Genomic DNA, 20,660 nt, shown 5'->3' on the forward strand with positions numbered 1-20,660 from the left:
GGATGCTGTCTGTCCGTTCCGCTGCTCTGACTGCTCCTGAAAGCTCTCAGATGTGCAGAGAGCTGCGTCTTCCTTAGCGGCAGAAAGCAGCCGCTCTCACTCACACCGCCGTCCTCGTTTATTTATTTTTTTGAAGTTCACAGGAATTCGGTTTTAAACTCTCTCCCTCTTTTTCGCTGTAGTTTCTTCCACGCTTTGTGTTTTCTCTGTTTCTCGCCGGCTGGTGAAGTGGAAGCTGAGTCTCATCAGCTGCTCCAACCAGCGTGGATGTGCGGCTGCTTCCCTGCTCACCATGAACGGCTGAGTCACCAACTTAGCACCTAACAGGTAAGCTTCAACCGCATTGTTTTCGGCGTGTTCATATAAAAACAACATAAATCGACTAAATAAAACGCAACTCAAGTTTTTATTAGAAGTTTGAAGCGAGTTCTAGTAAACAGGTGTATTAGCGTCCCACCGACGCATTTCCCCCCAGAGGTACCATTGCGACCGTTTAACATTCTGAGCCCGGACCTGTGTCCACGCTGCTGGGACCCCACGCTGCAGTCAGCTGATCCAGGAATGTCTGTGAGCTGTGGGAGCCAAATGTCAGATATGCTTTGTTCACCTGCCGCTGTTCTGCAGCTGCCTCTTCCAGAGGGCAGCAGAACCGTCTGCCACCAGCTGAACTGGACACAAGTTTCCTGCGCTCAGTTTTCTGGATGGTCCGCATGCCGCGGTGTGGAGAAACATGAGCAGGGTTGAAGCGGCGCTGATAAAGCGTCTTTCCTGGGAGCAGAGAAAAGTAGAAACGCGTGTGTCAGGCAGGAATTCCTCCTTGGCGTGGCTGTGTGTGTGTGTGTGTGTGTTTTTTTTTTTTTTAGATGGCTATAAAAGGAAGATGGAGACTGGTTCGGTGCCGACTGTCACATTTAATCTGCCAGAATCGGTGGAAACGACACATGAATAAATCAGACCCGAAGCCTCAACACAGACTGAACAGTTGAACTCATCTGAACTGCAGGAAGTCCTTCACGTTTTGATGTAGAACTTCTCATACATTTAGAAAACTTTATATAGATTTTTGTGGTTGAACGGCCCAGCCTTTAACCTCAATCATGTGGCTCTTTGTTTCCAGACATTTTTGAATAGCTGGCCATCTGCTTACTGAGGGCTCTGCTCCAAAGTATGATATCACATTACCTAGTGTGGACCATGGGGGATCAATGGAGCTGTGCCCTTATAGTATTATCAGGAACACTGTTCTTTATTGAAGTTGGGTTGTTCACACTCTTCATGGCCCATAGATCAACCTTGGTAATTGTTAACCTGTCTTGGAGCCTGAAAAACAAAAATAAAGCTATGCATTTATGCATCAAACATTATTTTACCCTTCCATTAAGAGCAATTTCAAAATTTAAAGTTGCCACAGTAAAATTCCTTTGGCGTCTGATCGACCAATTCCGATTTTTTTTTAAATTTGTATTTTGTTTTTTCCTAAGTGCTGTAAAACATAAAAGAGAAAAATGTGCTGCAGGTTCTTAGAACGGTAAACAAAGGGGTTAAAAGATTATTCGCTCTCATGCATCAAATGACACAACCCCGTCCAATATCTACATTTTTATTAAACTCATAAAAGTGGGTCAAAAAACATGATGCATTTATAGACTGAAACTGGTGGGGAGTTCCACGTTTTTTCTTAGTGGGTGGGAAGCTCAGATGACAGTGTCAATTTTATTTACATACAACAAATGTTGACCAGCCATTGCAGCCTCTATCCTTCTATTTCAGAGCCTTTTCCACATATGTTTGAAGGAATTGAATGGATATGTTAATTTGTTGAGGAAATCTATTACATGTCATGCAATTAACAGCTTAAAATGATATTAATGAGTGAATTTTGCACATCAGATTTCAGAGGAAAACATGCTTTGGGGGCCTTTTACAATTGAAATAGTTTTGATATACGAATTGTCAAATGAACCAGAAAGAAAATGGCCAAAGTTCCTATAGAAAATATAAACATTGGTAATTGATTGGCTGATAGACCTTTACTTTAACTAGATAGGCACCTCCTATCGTCCATTGATCAAAATCTTTCAGTTTTCTCAATATTGGCATTGACCAGTAATTGGCATGCCAAAAATGGTATAGCATTTTTTTTTTGTTCATTAAATACATCGAACTGAAAACTCAAAACAACATAGTTTTGCTGTTATGGTCAATGTTGGTAAGATTGACTGATGAATTAAAAAAATGTTTACACAAATGATTTTTACACAACAGGTCAGACCTCAAAGAAAACCCAAAAATATCACCCAGGTAAAACTTAATCAGTTTGTTTTCCTTGACCTTTGATCAGAAATTGGTCAGTTTCTTAGGGAATTGAATGTGTATTAGTAGACTGTAATGATCTGGCTGGACCAGCATCTTTCTCCTCCCTCTATAGATCTTGTGGTGGAGGTGTTTTCAGGTTAGTCATGCATATCATGTTTATGCATTTGCTCCACCACCTGTGCCTTTAAAGGAATGAGACCCCTTTAGCGGCACAGTGAGATTATAATCTGGGAGCTGCTTGCTTTGGGATCTGCTTTTTGTCAGAACTCCTCTGTACTTCCTTGATAGTGTAACCACCAGAAGAAGAAAGGCCCTATCCCGCCACTGGATGCGGTACCTGATTCTCAGACTTTGATACAGAACAACTCTGATGTAATACGTTTCAACTTTTGTCTGCTGAAATCGGCTTTAGGTCACATTGCTCATTTTCCAATTTAACACCGCATCCCCCAAGCAGGTATAAACTGATATTCTTTTTTTACAGAAAAAGTCTGGCACGAAGCAGCCAAACTGGCCAAAAGTAGAAAATAGTGAAGAAGTGAATGACCAGCGCCTCCTGAAGTCTAGTTCTGTGTTGTGTTGGCCTCAAGGAAGAGCTGAAATGCTTCTGTAGAAGAAATATTTAACTTGTAAATTGCTTCTTACAGTTTTCTGCTTCCTTAGGCTTCATTTTTAAACACCTCGTTAATGCTGGAAAAGTTAACTTTGGATCTTGAACCTACAGTAACATCTTCAACACCAGAGTGTTGTTGACCTGGTAGTTTTCACTGATTGAATAAAATTGGGATTTAAAATTTTCAAATTTGGTGGTCACTGGCCAGGGCTGGTAAAGCTGAAAAACGACCAATTCTGTTCGCCAGCGTATTTTTTGGTGCATTTCCAATTTTCAACTTTATTAGAAAAGTAAAGAAAAGGAAGAACTTTTCACTGAGTTCAAAATATCGGCTGCTTCTAGTCACCACCAAATTGATTTGTACATTACTAGTTTTGAATTTCTTCATTCTGACTTAAAATCTGAAGCAGTATTGCAGAAATGTCTGGTTTTTAGTCATTCTAAAATGAATTGCATGCAGGAAGTGATTAGGTTGCCTCTTATTCTTCTCAGACCTTTCATGACACATCAAGAGGAATGGGTCGAAAGGCCACTTCAGATGCAGCTGGTCATTGAAAGGCAATGCTCCACTGCTGAAACCATCAGTTTGCTTTGCTTTCTATAAATCATAAAAAAGTGACTCCCGGGCATGTTTGCGGCATGGAAGGGGTTTCCTGATTTATAGGTGTCAGGGGTCGAGCATATTTTGAGATGGGTATTTTGTCTTTTATCAGCATGAGAACAGGAAACGAATGAGATCAATGAAACAAAATGGCTTCAATGTTTCAGTTCAGAATGTAAGAATCTCTTCATGGGGGCCTCCTCATCTGTCCACCACATTCTGTAGTAAGATGTGAGGTGTATATTTAGCTGTATTTGTAGCACTCCAGGCATGAGCTGTGTGGTACGTAATCATAAAAACAGGACAGGAATGACAGTCTGGATTGTATCTAGTAAATAAGTGACTGTGCTGTTGGTTAAAACCAGAGGATGAAATCACACAGAGAGCAATCAGAGTGTGAAGAGCCTGACCGTGTAGGTAAATCTGTGTCAGAGCGGGGAAGAATGTGTGCAACAGATTTTGAAGATAGAAGTATTTTGGGGCGTTCCCCATATCAGTCGCTGCAACAGCTGGTGGTCCCTCATGGTACATTCTACCCTGCCTCTGTCTTTCTGTGTGTGTGTATGTGCGTGCTGTAATGGGGTGTGGGAGAACACTTGCCCGGGCACCACTGTGGCCACAGGCATCTTTGGGAAGATAATGGAAACTGAGAGCCATTGTGCAAACTCTAACCTCATACCTCATATTTTCCTCCCCTCTTTCCAAGCCTTTCCTTTTATTATTTTTAAAATCATAGTGAAAACACATTGCATTTAGTTGAACTCAGCTTTAGATGTGCTTGCTATCTGTTGAGTAGATCAAATCCCCTTGGCCTCGGTAAGCCCCCGAGGGAGTTGGCGGACAGTCAGATTGGCAGCCTAATAAATACTGCTTTTCATTAGCAGCAAGCCTCTATTCGTTGTACTTAAATGGAAATCCTCCTCCATCCTCTCATCCTATTTACTGCACAGACTTTACAATAGAGGTACAGGACATCTGTCAAGAGAAGAACTTAAACAGATGTGTCAGACAGACAGTCACATAATGTGCCTTGATACGATGTTCTTGAGTGTAGGTTTAGCCTAATCTAAAATCATTTTACTCACCAAACAACAGCTCCTGGTTAACCACCACTTTATAGTGTCATCAGGGTTTATTTTGAGTAGCTTTGTGTCAGGCTGATATTGATATGTAACATCATACTTAATCAGCTCTACAGGATGAGGTTGCAAGATGGTTGAACTGCTCTTTCATGGCTACCCAATGATTTCTTTTGGTTTTTTTATTAGACTTAATAGTTCAGTATCTGGTACTCAGCTTTCTTGGAGCATTTGTATTCATAAGTGTTGACCGTACGCTCAATTTAGATTAGTGAGGCACTTAGGAATCTGGTGGCGATCAGATAAGTTTATGTTCGATTCCAGTTGGCTAATGCACCATGCCGAGTGCTATTAGGTGGAGCCAGCAACAGTCTTCGGTGGCTAAGTTGTTACTGAAGGAAGAAGACTTAGTTAGCTTCTTTCAGTAAGTGAGATGTTTAAAAAAAACAACCTATATATATATATATATATATATATATATATATATATATATATATATATATATATATATATATATTCGCCAATACACAACAAATGCCGTCTCAATATCCAATTTATCTACACACATACAAACAAAAGTATTGGGACACACCACAAAATCAATAAATTCTGGTGTTTCAATCATTTGCGCGGCTGCAGGTATATAAAGTTTGGCCTGGAGAAACTTGACTAGCCTGCACAGAGTCCTGACCTCAACCTTCTTGAAACCAATTTGGGATGAATTGGAGCGGAGGCTACAATTCTGGATTTTTCGTCTAACTATAAACACACTCCAAAACATTATGGAAGAGGTTTACAGAATAGTTAAAGCTACTATTGCTGGCAATGGTGGGCCCACCAACAAAATGGACATTTTATAGATTAAGAATAGGATGTCATCAAAGTTCATGTAAAATTAAACAGACAAATACTTTTGGCAATATAATGTATATAATCAATGTATTCATGTAGAGAGTTTTGAATGTAAGTACATTCGTTCCAGTTTGACAATTTAGTCGGGTTCCATTTATTCTTCGAACTAAAGTTGTTGTTTTTTTAACTTCAGAACAATGCGCCAATTGCATTGAGTCACTGACTTTGCATCAATCCCTTCAAATGAATGAGAATGTAACAGCAGTGGATGGCTGACTGCCTCAAGTCTTTCAATTTGCAGCAACCCCTAAGAGAGAGAAGAGGAAGTTAATGGCAAACTTTATTTCAAGAAATGGATAAATGGAGAGTAGTAGGGGAAAGTAGCAGAGGGAGTAATGTGTAAGTGAGTTCTAGAAAGAAAAGTGCATTTTTAATTGGAGGCATGTTGGCTATTGATTCAGGAAGTTGGACTTTTGCTGAAGCTAAATATGTTACTGAGGTTTCTCTGGTTCACCACTTTTGAAGAGTTCAATGATCTATCATGGAACGTTCTGGAATAGTAAATGCTGGCTGTCTTTTCAAAATCTTACAGTTTAGGTACAGGTCCACTCCCTCTCTTGGTAATACACACGTAGTAACGCTAACTGCATTAAATATCGGTTTAAATGTGAAGTCTGTAATAATTCTTTTATTGCTTAAAAACATTAGTGAACCCCCGTTTAACTGCTGTGCTGTGTAACATCTAGATTCACTTTTCAAGCTCTTTTTGGCAAAAGACTAGCATGAATACTGCAGTTCTACCCAAACCTAGACTGAATTAGATTACAGATTTATTAAAACACAATTTGTAAACCTTTACTCTAATTGTGAAAATAAACAAAGGTAATTCTTAGTTTCCCCAAACATATTGCAAAACTCTTAATTATTGAATGAATTCTTCTACCTTGCTGTTCTGGTGGGCCTGATGGTGGTGTTTCTTCACGTCAGTTTGAAACAAAAAGTGGAATATGCTGAACTGAGCCCTGAAAACACTTTGTAGTAGTTAAAATGTCCTGCTTGCAAGACTAAATATGTGTATGAAACACTGGATTAAATATCACATGTTACCAGAGTCCGTCCTCCCTACATGAACTCTTTATTTAAACCTCAAATGTTGCTTCTTTTTGGATGCTTGAATCGAGCTACTAATATGAGCAATATGGTCACCATAATCCTCACCAATGTAATCCTTTTTTAGTGTAATCTTCTTACACAATGTCAGAAAATGGGATACCTTATTAGACCTAAAGGGTGTGGTTTTTATTGTTCTGAGGCAGCCCTACATCTTGGTACAGTTGTGTATGTGTGTGCCATGTCACCAGCGCTTGGCTTCAACCACAACCCCTGTTCTCTTACACAACTCCCCAGAGAGTCAGGGTCCACCCTCCAGCCCATCATCTACACAAAACCTTAAGCCCCCAGCTGCCCTTTTCTATATTGCCTCAGGCTCTCAATTTTCCCTCTCTCTGTTTAGAACACATAGATGTGCTTTTTGTCTGTGATTTTACAGCAGTTAAAATAACTGGATTATAAACCTTGATCTTATTCTTGTTAAAAGGTATAGTGTTTTCTAATGGTTGATAAATTTATATTTATGCAGACATTACTTTGAGATATCAGTGCAATGATGCTGATGCAGTTGGGATTAAACAGTTTTAAATGGGGTTGTGGCTATTTATTATTTTAGTATTTGACTATATCACAAAATCCATCACTTTTTCAAATATGCTGAAGGTTTCCATTCTTTATTTTTCCAATAAAACCTGTGTTTCTACTGTCAAACCAAGCAGTGTTTTGGGCTATACCACAAAAGATCAGTCCAGTTGAACCCTATTTATTTAAAACACTTTCTGGATTATTTGTTTTTTTGAATAAAAATAGGAGAAGTTATTTTACCTCCATCATTTGTCCAGGGATTAGATGTCGTGTTATTAGAATTTTGGGGCTGAATTCTGATCTTATTTTTTTTTTCTAAAGCTTTGATCTGCTGATACTGATACTGCCTACCTCCGATTTCTTCTTAAGAACTATAACATCAAAAATTATAACACCTGCATTCAAAATATTTTAGTTCTAACCATATAATTTTCTCAAGAGCAAGGCTTACATCACACTGTGCGAAGGAGTAGACACTGTAAAACAGAGCTTTGCTATTTCAAAACAACCTGATAGCAGAGTTGACATCGTTTTGTTTTTTTCAAAAGTAGGCAGAGAGAAGACATGCAGCTTAGGTCTCCGGGGTCAGGACTCGAATCTGGGACAGCTATGTTGAGGAGTTAGGCCTCTGTATTTGGCAATGAGAAAGGAAATGGGGAACAGTGTTTCAGTGTTCTCTACCCCTACATGCGCTGTGGCCCAGAGTTGACGTTTTAAACTGTCTTTAACATCTTATATTAGGGTTTAACACTGATACTAAACCAGTAATACTCTACTCTGTTCCATAGAAAATGTAGACCCTTACCTTAACTCTGACATTGCCAACATCTCTGAAAATGGCATGCTCCATAAGAGACAGGGGTTGACAGTTTAAAAGGTAAAGACAGAGAAAGCTGTAATATGTGTAGCCTTCCTGTTATCTGCCTAAATTGAGGCTCTTTTTTGCTCTCCAGGCCTATCTAGGAAAAGGTTATTTTTAAATTGCATTTTACATCTCTCTGACTTCATTTTGGACATTGACCGATAATGAAATTATGTGACTAACTTTGATTCTTCATCACTCAGTATCAAGTTTTACATCAAAGAGTGCTGTTTTCAGTGGAACCTGGTAGCACATAGTTCCCTGCATTGACCTGATCTGAAAAATATTGTATTAAAAGTCTGAGACAAGCCGATTTTCTTCTGATCAGCAGCAGATTTCTTGGTTCATCTGAAGATTTCAGAATATTTTTGACACCCTCTTAAAGATTTTTGGTTTTGATCGCTTAAAGGAGAGCAAGTCTGTAGCAGTTATGCTGAGCTGAATCAAAACCAGAATTTAAGGCCCGGTTCTAACCATATGTATTGTTCTATACTGGAATCAAATTGCAGGCAGTTCTCTATAGAACGGTTGATTCTCAATTTGGCTTAATCCTGTCCTGACTTTATTAAATACATTTGTTATAACTTTGCATTTGCTGATCTCATCTGGGGTCTGACTGAATGCTGAACCTCTACTACTAACAAACACTAACTATATAATTCTGAAAAAGGTAGCTCCCTTTCTGTCTATAGGCCTCCTACCTCTGTTTGAGCTCTTTCTGGATATAGTGCTGAATGTATACACATGTGAGGCCATTTGCTGGTGAGCCACAAATATAAATCTCTTCCCTCATTGTATGGTAGTAGGTATCATGTCACCCATGACACCTAGCACCATACACCCAGGGCAGTTGCTTTAGTGTCTGGTAGAGTTATGCTAGCGATCTGACACTCACATGTGGAACATTCCCTTTCTTAAAGAAATGTCCTTGCATTTGTTGATGAGGTCTTTATCATGAGGTGGGGCTTTGGTCTTATGGGCAGCTGGTATTAATACTCTGAAATGTAATCAGTGCACAGCCTGAGAGAGACACCCCATATTTAATTTGCTTCATTATTTGTCCTTCCGAATAGTTCAGTTAATTACTTCAGCTAACAAGGAATGGAACCACCAGTGTTCGAGAAATGATCAATACCATTTGCATAGCAGTCAAGATAACATTCTGGGAATCCATTGATCAAGCAAACCCAACTGGACTTCTTTATGCTTTTGTCTATTGAGATAATGGATTTTGGATTACTTGTGCATACGGACATAAAGTAAGATTGAGAGGCTCTTGCTAGGTCAGCTTCCCCATTTCCTTCCTCATTCTCTGCAGGGTTTCTTTCTTATACGGATGTTCATCTGATCCTTAGATTTATTAGCAGTGAGTGAGATTTCCACTGGCAGTTGAGATCCCAGCAGATACTAGATGAGTTAAATGACTTTAGGTGATGCAAGAGAAGTGGTTCAAAGTGACAAGACGTTTTGTCTGCATGGCCACATCTGCCTTGCATTGTTCACTGGCAAATTGATTATCCACGAATTTGGTTAAAGCTTTCCTTGGTATTTTGTTTGCAGTGCTGTTGGTATTTTGGGTGCAAGTCAGTTTGCCCCTTTCTCAGTTTGTACCCCTATCCTGTAGCTATGCATTGAGATTTTGTCCCTTTCTTCTGTTTCACACTCATATCGTACAAGCAATTGCATATCAGTTTATTTCTTTTTGTAGTTAAGTTCTTTTATAAACTATAAAAAAGAGAAGAATAAACCTTTTATTTGTGTTTAATTGAGGAAAGTTCCATGTATTAGCAGCAAAGTGACAGCAATAGATATAAAAAGTCATCAGGAAATCATGTATGACTTAATATTTTTCTATATTTGCATTTATTTTTGCATGATTCCTGTTTGTTGTCAGTTGGCTGTTTTAAGACATGCTGGTAGATATGATTTATAGAGTTATAAAACCACATTGTCTTACATCAGGGATCTCCCGCTCTAGTCCTTTAGAGCCATTTTCCCGCAACATTCAGATGCATTCCTGTTCCACAACCCTTGAAACAATGAACTGGCTCATTCTAAGGCATCTGCATAACTTGTTGACATGCTCAGGAGGTAATTCAGCCATTTTACTCAGATGTGCTGGAGCAGGGATGCATCTAAGCATTTCCGGACGCGCTTTCCCGGCCTGCATTTGGAGACCCCTGCCTTACACAGACTGTGCGTAAAATATATTACAAAAATTATGATTTTGTATAAGTGGGTACGAAATGTGTCCCTGGTGGGTATGAATTAACTCACAATCAGTACAAAACCTTCGGTGCCAAAAAGCACAATTTTCGGTTTAAAAAGTTAAGGATGAACCATAATAACAATGTAGACTTGATGAAAAGCCTTGTTGTCCAACAGATGTTTCTCTCTACTGTACATACTCTATAAAACAAAAACGATCATGAAACTAGTAATTAGAAAAAGTAACTTATTATGGACATGTTTTTAGGAGGATTTGTTTAGTATTAAACTGAATAAGAAACAATAGAGGCCCAATGAAAGAACAAATCCATAATTCTTTGCTGTAATTAAGGTTCTTCATTAGAAAAACTCCTTCCTTTGTTTGCGAAAAGCCCCATTATTTTCTGTAGAGAGGTTAGCTCTTTCACTCATTATTTGCTGGTGCTCACACAGTTTTCATGCAAATGTTTAACCACTACTTGGTAGCAGGGGGAAGTGAAATTTGAAGCAATTCTTGAATATTTTAATCTTCATGTAAAAGCTAAGGGTGCCTTTGTTTTGTGGAGCTGATGTGCAAAGAAGTACTGAAGTGTTCTCATTATGGTTGTTCCAGAGAAGCTACCAGAGATTTTGAAATTGAATTTGTCTTCTTTTACAATTTTATTTTATGTTTATGATACGAGTGATGAACTTGAAGGTTTATGATGGAAACTGTTCAGGTGAAAGACAAGAAGTGGGCGGAGCAACATCGACTGCTTCAACATTGCTTGAACTTCAAATAATGCATTACATCTGGCATGCATCACTAGATGTTGCCAGAAGACTGTAAAGTCCTCAGAAATCTATTGGAATCCTGTGAAAATATCATTAATATGTTATAACTCTTAAAAAGAAAGCAGAATCTGTAAAAATTGCTGTCACTCGGTGAAAGCGTTATGGAAATCAGAGATTGGCTACAAAATTGTGATCTTTTTCTCATTTTTACTTGAAAATAATCGCAATTTTCTTAAACTAATGAATGCAATTCAGAAAAAAATAACTTCAGAACTTTGTCGTTAGACTTCTTTGTCCAGCCACAGGTGTCACCCCCTGCTGTTCATTAAATAGAATAGGTTTGCATCAAGTTGCATTGGCTTTATTTTTAGACCTTGAGATCAGCGCTACTTATATATTTTACAGTTGAATTTGTGCGTTTACTCAGTTTTAAAGAAAGAAATGTTATACCTTACCAACTTATTAGCTGGACGTATTTCATTTCTATATCATTTTGTACCTATTTTGTGACTTTAAGTATATATTACTTATTTCAAATGTTAATTTCAAAAGGAATAATACATATGAATGAACAACCCTAGAAGGATTTATGTACAGAGATTTGTCAAAAGTCAGTTGTGGATTTAAATTCCCTCAAACAGATATTTATAACATTTCCTTAAATCAGCTTACTGGATACCATAGATTTTCGTATCTAGATGTTGTTGGTAATTTTAAATCCTCTTAAGCATCCCTCTGGTTAATGAAAAGCTGAAGGAAAGTAATAAGGTTGAAGTTTAAACCATAATGCTTCAAAGTCTCAGCCTATTTGGCATCAGGCTGAATGTCTATTTCCAGGGCAGATGAAGCTGTTTTTTTCAAAGCAATGTTCCAACCCAGATCAGCACTTTTCTTTTTGTCATCTTAGATCCAGTTAACTGTCAGTAACCAGAAGAGAAATAAAAATTTGAAAATGCCAGATTTTATGTTGGGTTCTTCGTTCTGAGCATTCTAAAAAACATTCTATTTTGCTTTGTTTTTCTAATTTTATTATTTTCTTTCATGTGAAAGGAAAAATAACTTGATTGTTCTGTAATCCATATTCTTTATTTTCACTGCATCTGAATTAGCAATATGTTGAGTTGTTAATCCAAAGCTGCCGTTTTCATTGGCTTCCCAGGAAACGCTGATCTCGTTCCATGTGAGATTCCTCCGGAAGTTTGTTGTTGAACCTGAAAAGGACTTTTAAATGACTCGGTCCTCTAGCTCACGAGGTCTGACAGATGCCCTTTGTTTACCAAACCGTTCCATGTCTATGAGTGGCTGCTCATTCAGTGTTTTATTAGATGAAGAGAGGAGCAGATCAGAATAATCCAGTAAAGGACCTTGGCCCCTGGGTGGAATACAGCTGAGAAATGGCGTATTTGTGTCTGCTTGCTCCAATTGCAGCAGCTGCAGAAGAAAAAGAGAGGAAATCATTTAGACGGTTTGTGTGGCCTGTGCAACCATGACAAAAGTGAGCATCTAGTTGGCTGCTTATTAACATAAAGAATTGAAACATGTTCTTAGGCTGAATTGCTGTTTATTCACATCTAGAGTAGTATTTAGGTATACGTATTGCAAAACATACATTGAAATAAACAAGGGTTTTGAGAGATGGACGCTGAACTTGTTTCTGAACTGAACCTATTGAAGAATGTTTAGCTCACTGGTTCTAAACACATTCTTCAATAGGTTCAGTTCAGAAAAATGCTCAGCATCTTCCTCTCATGCTCACAGCCAAACAGACATCCCACCCTCCTTTGACCCACAGCTGTCCTGTAACGCCTCAAACGTTTTATCTTCCACGTCAGCCATGGACCCTTCTGCTTCTACATGTTTATCTTCAACCAAATCAGCAGATGCTTATGCTCCTTTGCCTCCCCCTTTCACCTGTGTGTCTCAAGACGTCAGGTGAACATGCAACTGGAGAGACTGAACCAGAACAAGGCTGCAGGTCCAGATCTTGTCAGCCCTAGAGTCCTGAAGGCCTGTGCAGAGCAGCTCTGAGATTCTGCAGCACCTCTTCAACCTTAGCCTGGCCCAGAAGAATGTTCCAGTGTTGTGGAAGACCTCCTGTCTTGTTCCGGTACCAAAGAAAACTCACCCATCAGTCCTTAATGACTATAGACCTGTTGCCTGACATCCCACATCATGAAGGTTCTAGAGAGACTCCTGTTGGCCCACCTGAGTAAACAACAAACTATCAGGACCTCCTTCAGTTTGCTTATTGCTGTGGAGTTGAAGATCCCATTGTATATATGTATATTTAGGGACATACAGATATATGCATAAATATATCTTATAACACATTAAAAAACAAAACAAAAAAAACAACCCAGAGAGCAAAGTGTACCGGAGTCAAATTCCTTGTTTGTATGTACGAACTTGGCAATAAAGTTGATTCTGATCATACACCTGCTTCAACAAACCCACTGTCATCTGGACAACTACAGCAGCACTGTGAGGATCATGTTCTTTGATTTCTCCAGTGCATTTAATACAATCCAACCTGATTTGCTTTGTCAGAAACTCCAGAAGACTCAGGTGGAGGCCTCAACAATCTCTTGGATCAAAGACTACCTGACAAACAGACCACAGTTTGTGAGACTGAAGGGTTGTGAGTCTAACCAGGTAGTCAGCAGCACAGGAGCACCACAGGGGACTGTACTCTCACCATTCGTTTTCACTCTGTACACCTCAAACGTCCAGTACAAGACAGACTCCTGTCATCTGCAGAAATACTCAGATGATTCTGCAGTCATTGGGTGGATCAGAGATGAACCAGACGTTGTATGAACAGTTAACTGGTGAGGTGGTTTGATGATGTGGGGGAGATTTTCTTGGCACACTTTGGGCCCATTTGGACCGATTGAGCATCACTTAAACCCCAAAGCCTACCTGAGTGGACCATGCCCATCTCTTTTATGACCACAATATAGCCATCTTCTGATGGTGCACCATCCTGCTGGAAGTAGCCATGTCACAAAGCTTAAGTCATTTTTAGTATGTATAATCATATAATTTTGAAGAAGCTGCCAAAATCTCAGAGGAATGGTTCTGTCAACTTGTTGGATGTTTGCTGTGAAGAATTAAGGCAGCTCTACTGGCATTTGGGGGTCTAACCCGGTAACAGCAAGGTGCACCTTTTATAAAATGGCCAGTTGTTTTTTAACTCACTTGTTGCATCATGATGGAATGTTCTAATATGCATATCCACAAAACAGGACAGGTCCAAACTGCAATGAACAATCGGTCTGTGGGGTCTGTAGAGAGGATCACCAGGCTCGACCTTCACTTTATCTAGGACATTAACAGGTCTAGGGTCAGGATAGGGGCAGCTAACCTCTTTCAGACCCCACATTGTACATACAATTTACATACATGCAGGGAAAAAAGGTTGTGGTTTTTTCTTCAACCTTTGTTTGTGAAGCAAAGCTGGGTCTTAGGAACGTCTTGAGAGTCTTAGAACTCAGCAGGAGGTTGAGTAAAATGGAATTAATTATTACTGATAAACAACTATTTCAATTTCCTCACATACTAATGAAATATTCATTAGATTAATTAGGCCTTTTTTCCCCAGCTTAATGACATGAGGACATGTATCAGGCTCTTTAAGGTGCAACAAGAAGAATAATCTAGCAAAAGAGGAACAGTGTCAGGACATAGATTTTACCAGCTCTTACAGAACTACTCACCAGACAGAATAGAGGAGGAAATGACCCAAAAACAGAAAACAGATTAGCTGGTCCACTACATGCTTCTGTGTTTTGGTTGGTGGTTTTACCCTGGAAAAACAAAATAGGCAGCTGTATACATATGAAGGATATGAAACTGAATGAAAGTTTGGTTCTATTGTTCAGTTGTTTCATTTCTTTAAGGATCTGAGTTTCTGAACTATCGGCAAATTAATAGTGTGTCCTGTTATGGTATATTCGAATTTCCTCAATTATTAATACAAAAGTCAAATGAGGGAGTCATTAGTTTTTAAAGAACTAAATTTTTTACTTCAAAATAAGCAAGTAGTATTACTTGAATTTAATTGATTCAGTTGTGCTTTTTCAATAACATTTAATCCTGGAGTTAGACCACAGGGAATTCACTTGTAAGCAATATATAAATGTCTTGCAGACAGGAACCACTTCCCATAGTTCCTTTGAAAGGTTTTTTGTTGGACTACAACATTGAAAGATATGTTCATGAAAGTCTAGTCAACAGTGTAGATATTCCTTTAACTAAGGATTCTGAGAGTTCCAACAAGCTCGCCAATATTTTTAAATCCAGCATATTCCATAACAGATAGAAATTCAAGACTCTAAAATAAAACAGAGCAACTTCTCTTGAATTTATTTAGCCTTTCTGTTATCTGCTAAAGCCTGAGCAGTGCCTTATTAATTCTGTCTGCCTCATGGATAAACTGTCTCAGAACAACGCCTTTCTGTTTGCTTCATTGGCTAAAGAGGGCCGCATATGTTTCTGGATGGGCTGGAGTTTAAAACCTTGAACAAAAGCTCGTTGTTTGGGTCAGGTGAGGGAGGGGCTGAGTGTCTCTGATATAGCAGTGCTGCTCCCTGAAGAAGTGAGACAATTTGGGCAAATAAGAAAGGGTCAGTTTGTCTTGATTTTATCTCAAATTAGTATCTTTGAATAATTTGTTGTTGTAGAATCAATTATATTGATTTTTTTGGGACAACTGTTCTGTGTAGTTTAAACAACTCAAGGGCGCAAAATAGGCTTCCATCAGTTTTATTTAAATATGTTTTGTCAGCCTGAGCTCCCTTGCCGAGATCAGCTCAGTGGGCTACTAAATAGTGAACCAATGAACCAAACCACTGAGCCTCCTCTTTACATCCTCTATTTAGTTATAAGGGCATTGGAGACTAACATAGCTAATAATAACGCAGGTTATGGTGGAGCCAGACTGAAGCTAACCATTAGAGCAGAAAAAAGTAGGAACAGGTAGCAACCTACTCTGCTGCTGTAGTTGATTATTAAACACAATATTATCCGTTACCAGAAAGACATAAATTGTATAGGACTGCTGCAGCATTCATTTGCATGGACCAGATCTTTGTTTAAACTGTAAAAATATGTTTTGTATGCGCCAGATCAATGTTTATTTTGAAACAATTTATTATAATAGAACAATCTTTTATTTGTACTAACAGCAAACTGCTGAATGGGAGCAGACAGTATCACACTAAAGATTAGCAGTTATTAAAATAACTGAATTAGACTTTGATTGAATCAAAGGTACATACTTCCATAAAGGATATTAACACTTATATTAACTGGTATCTTGTCTACTATTTGCCAAACAGGAAGTGAAACTTTTAATTTATATATTTTTCTCAACCACTTATTGGTTTTGCCCAAATTAAGGAGATCAAATTTGTTCTTAGTATAATTTATCATCTTTTTTTTTCTTAACCAAAAGAACCATGGTACCAGCGGTATCAAGTATTGAGTATTTTTCTTAGTATTGGTATTGACTGTAAATTTGGTAGTGTGACAACTCTCCCACATGGCCAGATAAAGGTGTAGCAAAAACCTTATTTTTTGCAGTGATGAAAGTTTTGGCATAAATTATTTGTGGGCTCAATCCTCCTATTAGAATAACAATACAAATATTTTTTGTGATTTTTACCAGTGTTTAACATCTGTGGCCTGCCTAGCAATACAGTGAAAAACGTAAAAGGGTTAGGGTTGCTAGGCATAAAATATTGAAAGGGAAGATTTAATCACATTTAAACATCACATCTATCTCTCAGCGGTCTAACTATCACTTTGTGGCATAACCAGAAACTTTCCGACCAGCCAGTTACATATAATGGTATTTATAGGCAGAGCTTGGTTGTTTAGCTGTCACTGAATGGCTGTGATTCCTGTGGCCCTTTGATTTGATTGGTTAAAGTATGTTCATAATAGTGACTTAGTTTAAAAAAAGAATTGGCAGTGGATTGATCAACATGCCGGCCCTCTGACAAATGGTGTCTGCTGAGGACTTTCTAGACTGGTCTGTATAACAGACCATCTGGTGTGTCAGGTTAGCACTCTGTAGGATTCCCCTGAAAAACAGATTGTATGACAAATTATCCTTCCAGTAATATGCATCTTCATCCATCAATGTGAATACATGCAGCTCAGACATGAACCCCTTTAAAGTATTTAATCATGAATGGAACAAAGAGCTTGGCTTAAACAACTTTGACCAACATGACAACCAAATAAAAACAACTATCGTGAGAATAATCATAATCATTTTCCTTTGGCTTTTTAGTTTAGCTCCCACTGATACTGAATATGACAAACTTTGAGTCTTCTTCCTGCATCAAAAACATCCTCACTGAAGACAGTTGTTGTATCTGTGACCTGGTAGTGTTTAGGCATGGCACGTACACTGAATTGAAATATAATGGATTTTTAAGTTTCCAAATGGCCAGTCGCTGCTTAAGGGCAATTGAGCTAATAATCAGTCCAGCCAGTTTCTTGGTACATCTCTAGTTGCAGATCATGTAAAATACCAGGATCACTTATCAAGACAGCAACTATATAAATTTGTATACTTTAATATAAATTTGAAGAGCTACAAATCATTGCCCATGCCATTAGTCTATGATCAAGACATGTTATTAAGTTTTACAAGCCAATCAAATAACTTTGTGTTATCAGCCATAAAAGAAATGGCAATCTTGACCGTGAAGTATCACAGCATGAAAATGGCAGTATTTTACCAAGTGTCTTTAGATTAGTACTTTTACATGCTAGAGAAACACTCTTTCAAGAGTTATTTAGACAGAGGTAGACCAAGTTCATTGCCATAGTGACCATTTAATTATCAGAACCTGGTTACCTGATGCTCTCGGTTTAAGACAGATGGTAGCTGGTTAGTTGGTCTCCAGGTGGGCTCCTCCTCCCTTTGTTGTTCTTGGTTTACGCTGACAATATCCCCCACCAGGCTCTGCTCACAACTTATGCATCATGCTTATTATCAGTAGGTTGTGCTTTCACATTAAAGTGGTTGCTGACAATATGAAAAACCGATGAGTGTAATGCTCAGAGCCGGATGACCAGTCCATTAGTCAAACAGTAGTTGGATCAAGTCTGTTTATCCAGCTGCTGGTTCGTCCCCTGCCAGGTACTCAAACACACTTCTGCCCTGACTGCAGCCTTTCCCTGTTCTACACAAGCTTTAACCCTTCTCTGCTACTTTCTCCAAGGTTCAAAGGATTTTAATTAGATATTTGTGTTGAATGTCCAGTATTTCTGCAGCAGGTTATCCTATACCCTTCCTTCTTCTGTCTTTGTTTCCCCACCTAAATAAATCTTAGTCTACCGTTTTATTTTCAGAGCCCTGTCTACACTGGCCATGTCCGCCTGCCTTTATTCCCCTCCCTCTGTCCTTCTCTCATGTCATTCTTTGTGTCTTTTTTCTTATTATGGGATCTACAGTTTGACCCCAGTTGCCCTTGACACATGCATTTCTATAGCCTCAGCCAATCAATAGAGACTCCTACGTCCCAATGTCAGATGTCGGCTTCGCTAATTGAAACTAACAACAACTCCCTGTGAGCGACAATGAGCGTTTTTTTGCCCTGTTTTTTGTGTGTTGGGATGATGAATGGGAAGGATGGAGGTTCTGCTGCATTCGGATGGTTCGCCCGTCATCAGCTTTTGTCCATGCTTTTGTTATTGGGTTATAAGGAGAAAGATTGTTCCCAGAACATGTCAGCTGAATGGTTTTCATTTAAACGTTTGAAATGAGATAACTTTCATTCCAAATAGGCAAAAGTTATTCAATTTTCATGTTACCAGAAGGTCATACAACAATAAAACGCTATATGACTAGCAGGTTTGTCTTGTTTCTATTTAATTTGGTTTGATTTGTAAGTAATTAATTTATGTAATTAGTTGGTGTGTATTGTTCTCTGTATAGAAAATCTGTTGTAGTTAGCAGATGATTTACACAAGGAAAAAATTACATAGTAAATATGATTTATAATCAAAATAAAAAGCTTTGCAATTTCTGTAGAAGACTTAAAATCTAAATAAATGAATGGTTGACTATATCCAAGAAGACATTTTTCTTTTTACAAATAGGCTAAGGGTTTTACAAATCACAAACTGTTTTAAAGAATCTGTAATCAGTGTGAAATACCCCAGTCCGTGTTTGACAAGTTCATTTATTGTGCTTTTTTTGTTTGTCTGATTCCAAGGCAGTACCTTTGCCAAAAACAGAATTGAAACAGTGCCTTTCTTTATTTTCAAAAATTAACAAAATCTCAGTGATGAATAAATTAATTCAGGTTTGCTCAGTATTTTTAGATTTTATTCTAGAGATGATCAATGCAGTCCAGACAATAAATGGACGATATGGAATTAAAATCTTAACATAATACTATGTAGTAATTTTTGTAACGATGATATAAGGTATTTTAAAAAATCATAGGTATTTTTGGCAATACATACTTTCACTATATTGCTAAAGGTATTCGCTCGCCTTCCTTGACTTGCATATGAACTTCATTGACATCCCATTCTTAATCCATAAGGTTTAATATAATGTTGGTCCACCCTTTGCAGCTATACCAGCTTTAACTCTTCTGGGAAGGCGGTCCACAAGGTTTAGAAGCATGTTCATGGGAATTTGTGACCATACTTCCAGAAGTGCATTTGTGAGGCCATAGACTGATGTTGGACAAGAAGCCCTAGCTCTGTCTCAGCTCTAATTCATCCCAAATGTGCTCTACTAAGTTAAAATCAGGACTCTGTGCAGGCTAGTCAAGCTCATCCACACCAAACTCTCTCATTCATGTATGTATGCACCTTGCTTTGTGCTCTGGTGCACAGTCATGTTGGAAGAGGAAGGGGCCATCTCCAAACTGTTCCCACAAAGTTGGGAGCATCGAATTGTCCAGCTTTAGCAGTTAGCCAGTTGTGGTATTTTCAAAGCACTTGAAAAACATTTGAGTCCTGTCTGTCACTCTGTCATTTCTTTTTTTCTACACAAAAGAGCACAGAAAACGATGTCACACCAAGCTATTAAAAGTGGTGACGTTTTATATGTTGTTTTTTGTCAGCCAGCCAGACTGGGCAACTCAAGATTTACTTGCTTTTTATTTCAAAATAAGAGTCTGAAAAATAGATACAGCAGGGTCTTGAGAATAATGTCCTCTAAGTCATTTAACAAAGTAGACTTTGCTTTGACATGAAATACCATTGCATTTTAATGTCATGAGATCTCATCATACCAGATCTCATCACTGAATGTAGGTGCCGTGGTAAGGCTTTGACGGGGTAATATTGACTTGCACTTTCTTGTGAGGTCTAATCTGATATTTTAAAATGTATTTCTAAGGACAAGTTTTCATAAGCTTTGTTTTAATTCAACAATTACACTTAACATGCATTGAAAACATTGATGCCCTGCAATGGACTGGCGACCTGTCCAGGGTGTACTCCGACACCCACTCATAGACTGCTGGAGATAGGCACCAGCTTCCCCGCGACCCACTATGGAAGAAGCAGTATAGAAAATGACTGACTGACTGAAAGCATTGAAAAGAAAATCGTGCTGCGATTGATAGAGGCAGTTTGAATTCCAGCAAAAAATGAAGGTATTGCAAGATACATTAACCTTTT

At 38.4% G+C, this 20,660-nt stretch overlaps 1 protein-coding gene across 1 annotated transcript in view; it reads left to right on the plus strand.

Annotated features, from left to right (window-relative positions):
* Positions 1 to 20,660, plus strand: part of LOC124871733 (plexin-B1-like) — a 94,659-nt gene continuing 73,999 nt past the window's right edge. The window contains exon 1 of the mRNA XM_047371239.1: positions 1 to 327. The gene's annotated coding sequence lies outside the window, so the exon portion shown is untranslated. The remainder of the gene's footprint in view (positions 328 to 20,660) is intronic.

Source organism: Girardinichthys multiradiatus, chromosome 1, assembly GCF_021462225.1.
Source record: "Girardinichthys multiradiatus isolate DD_20200921_A chromosome 1, DD_fGirMul_XY1, whole genome shotgun sequence".
In the NCBI taxonomy this organism is placed as follows: Eukaryota; Metazoa; Chordata; class Actinopteri; order Cyprinodontiformes; family Goodeidae; genus Girardinichthys; species Girardinichthys multiradiatus.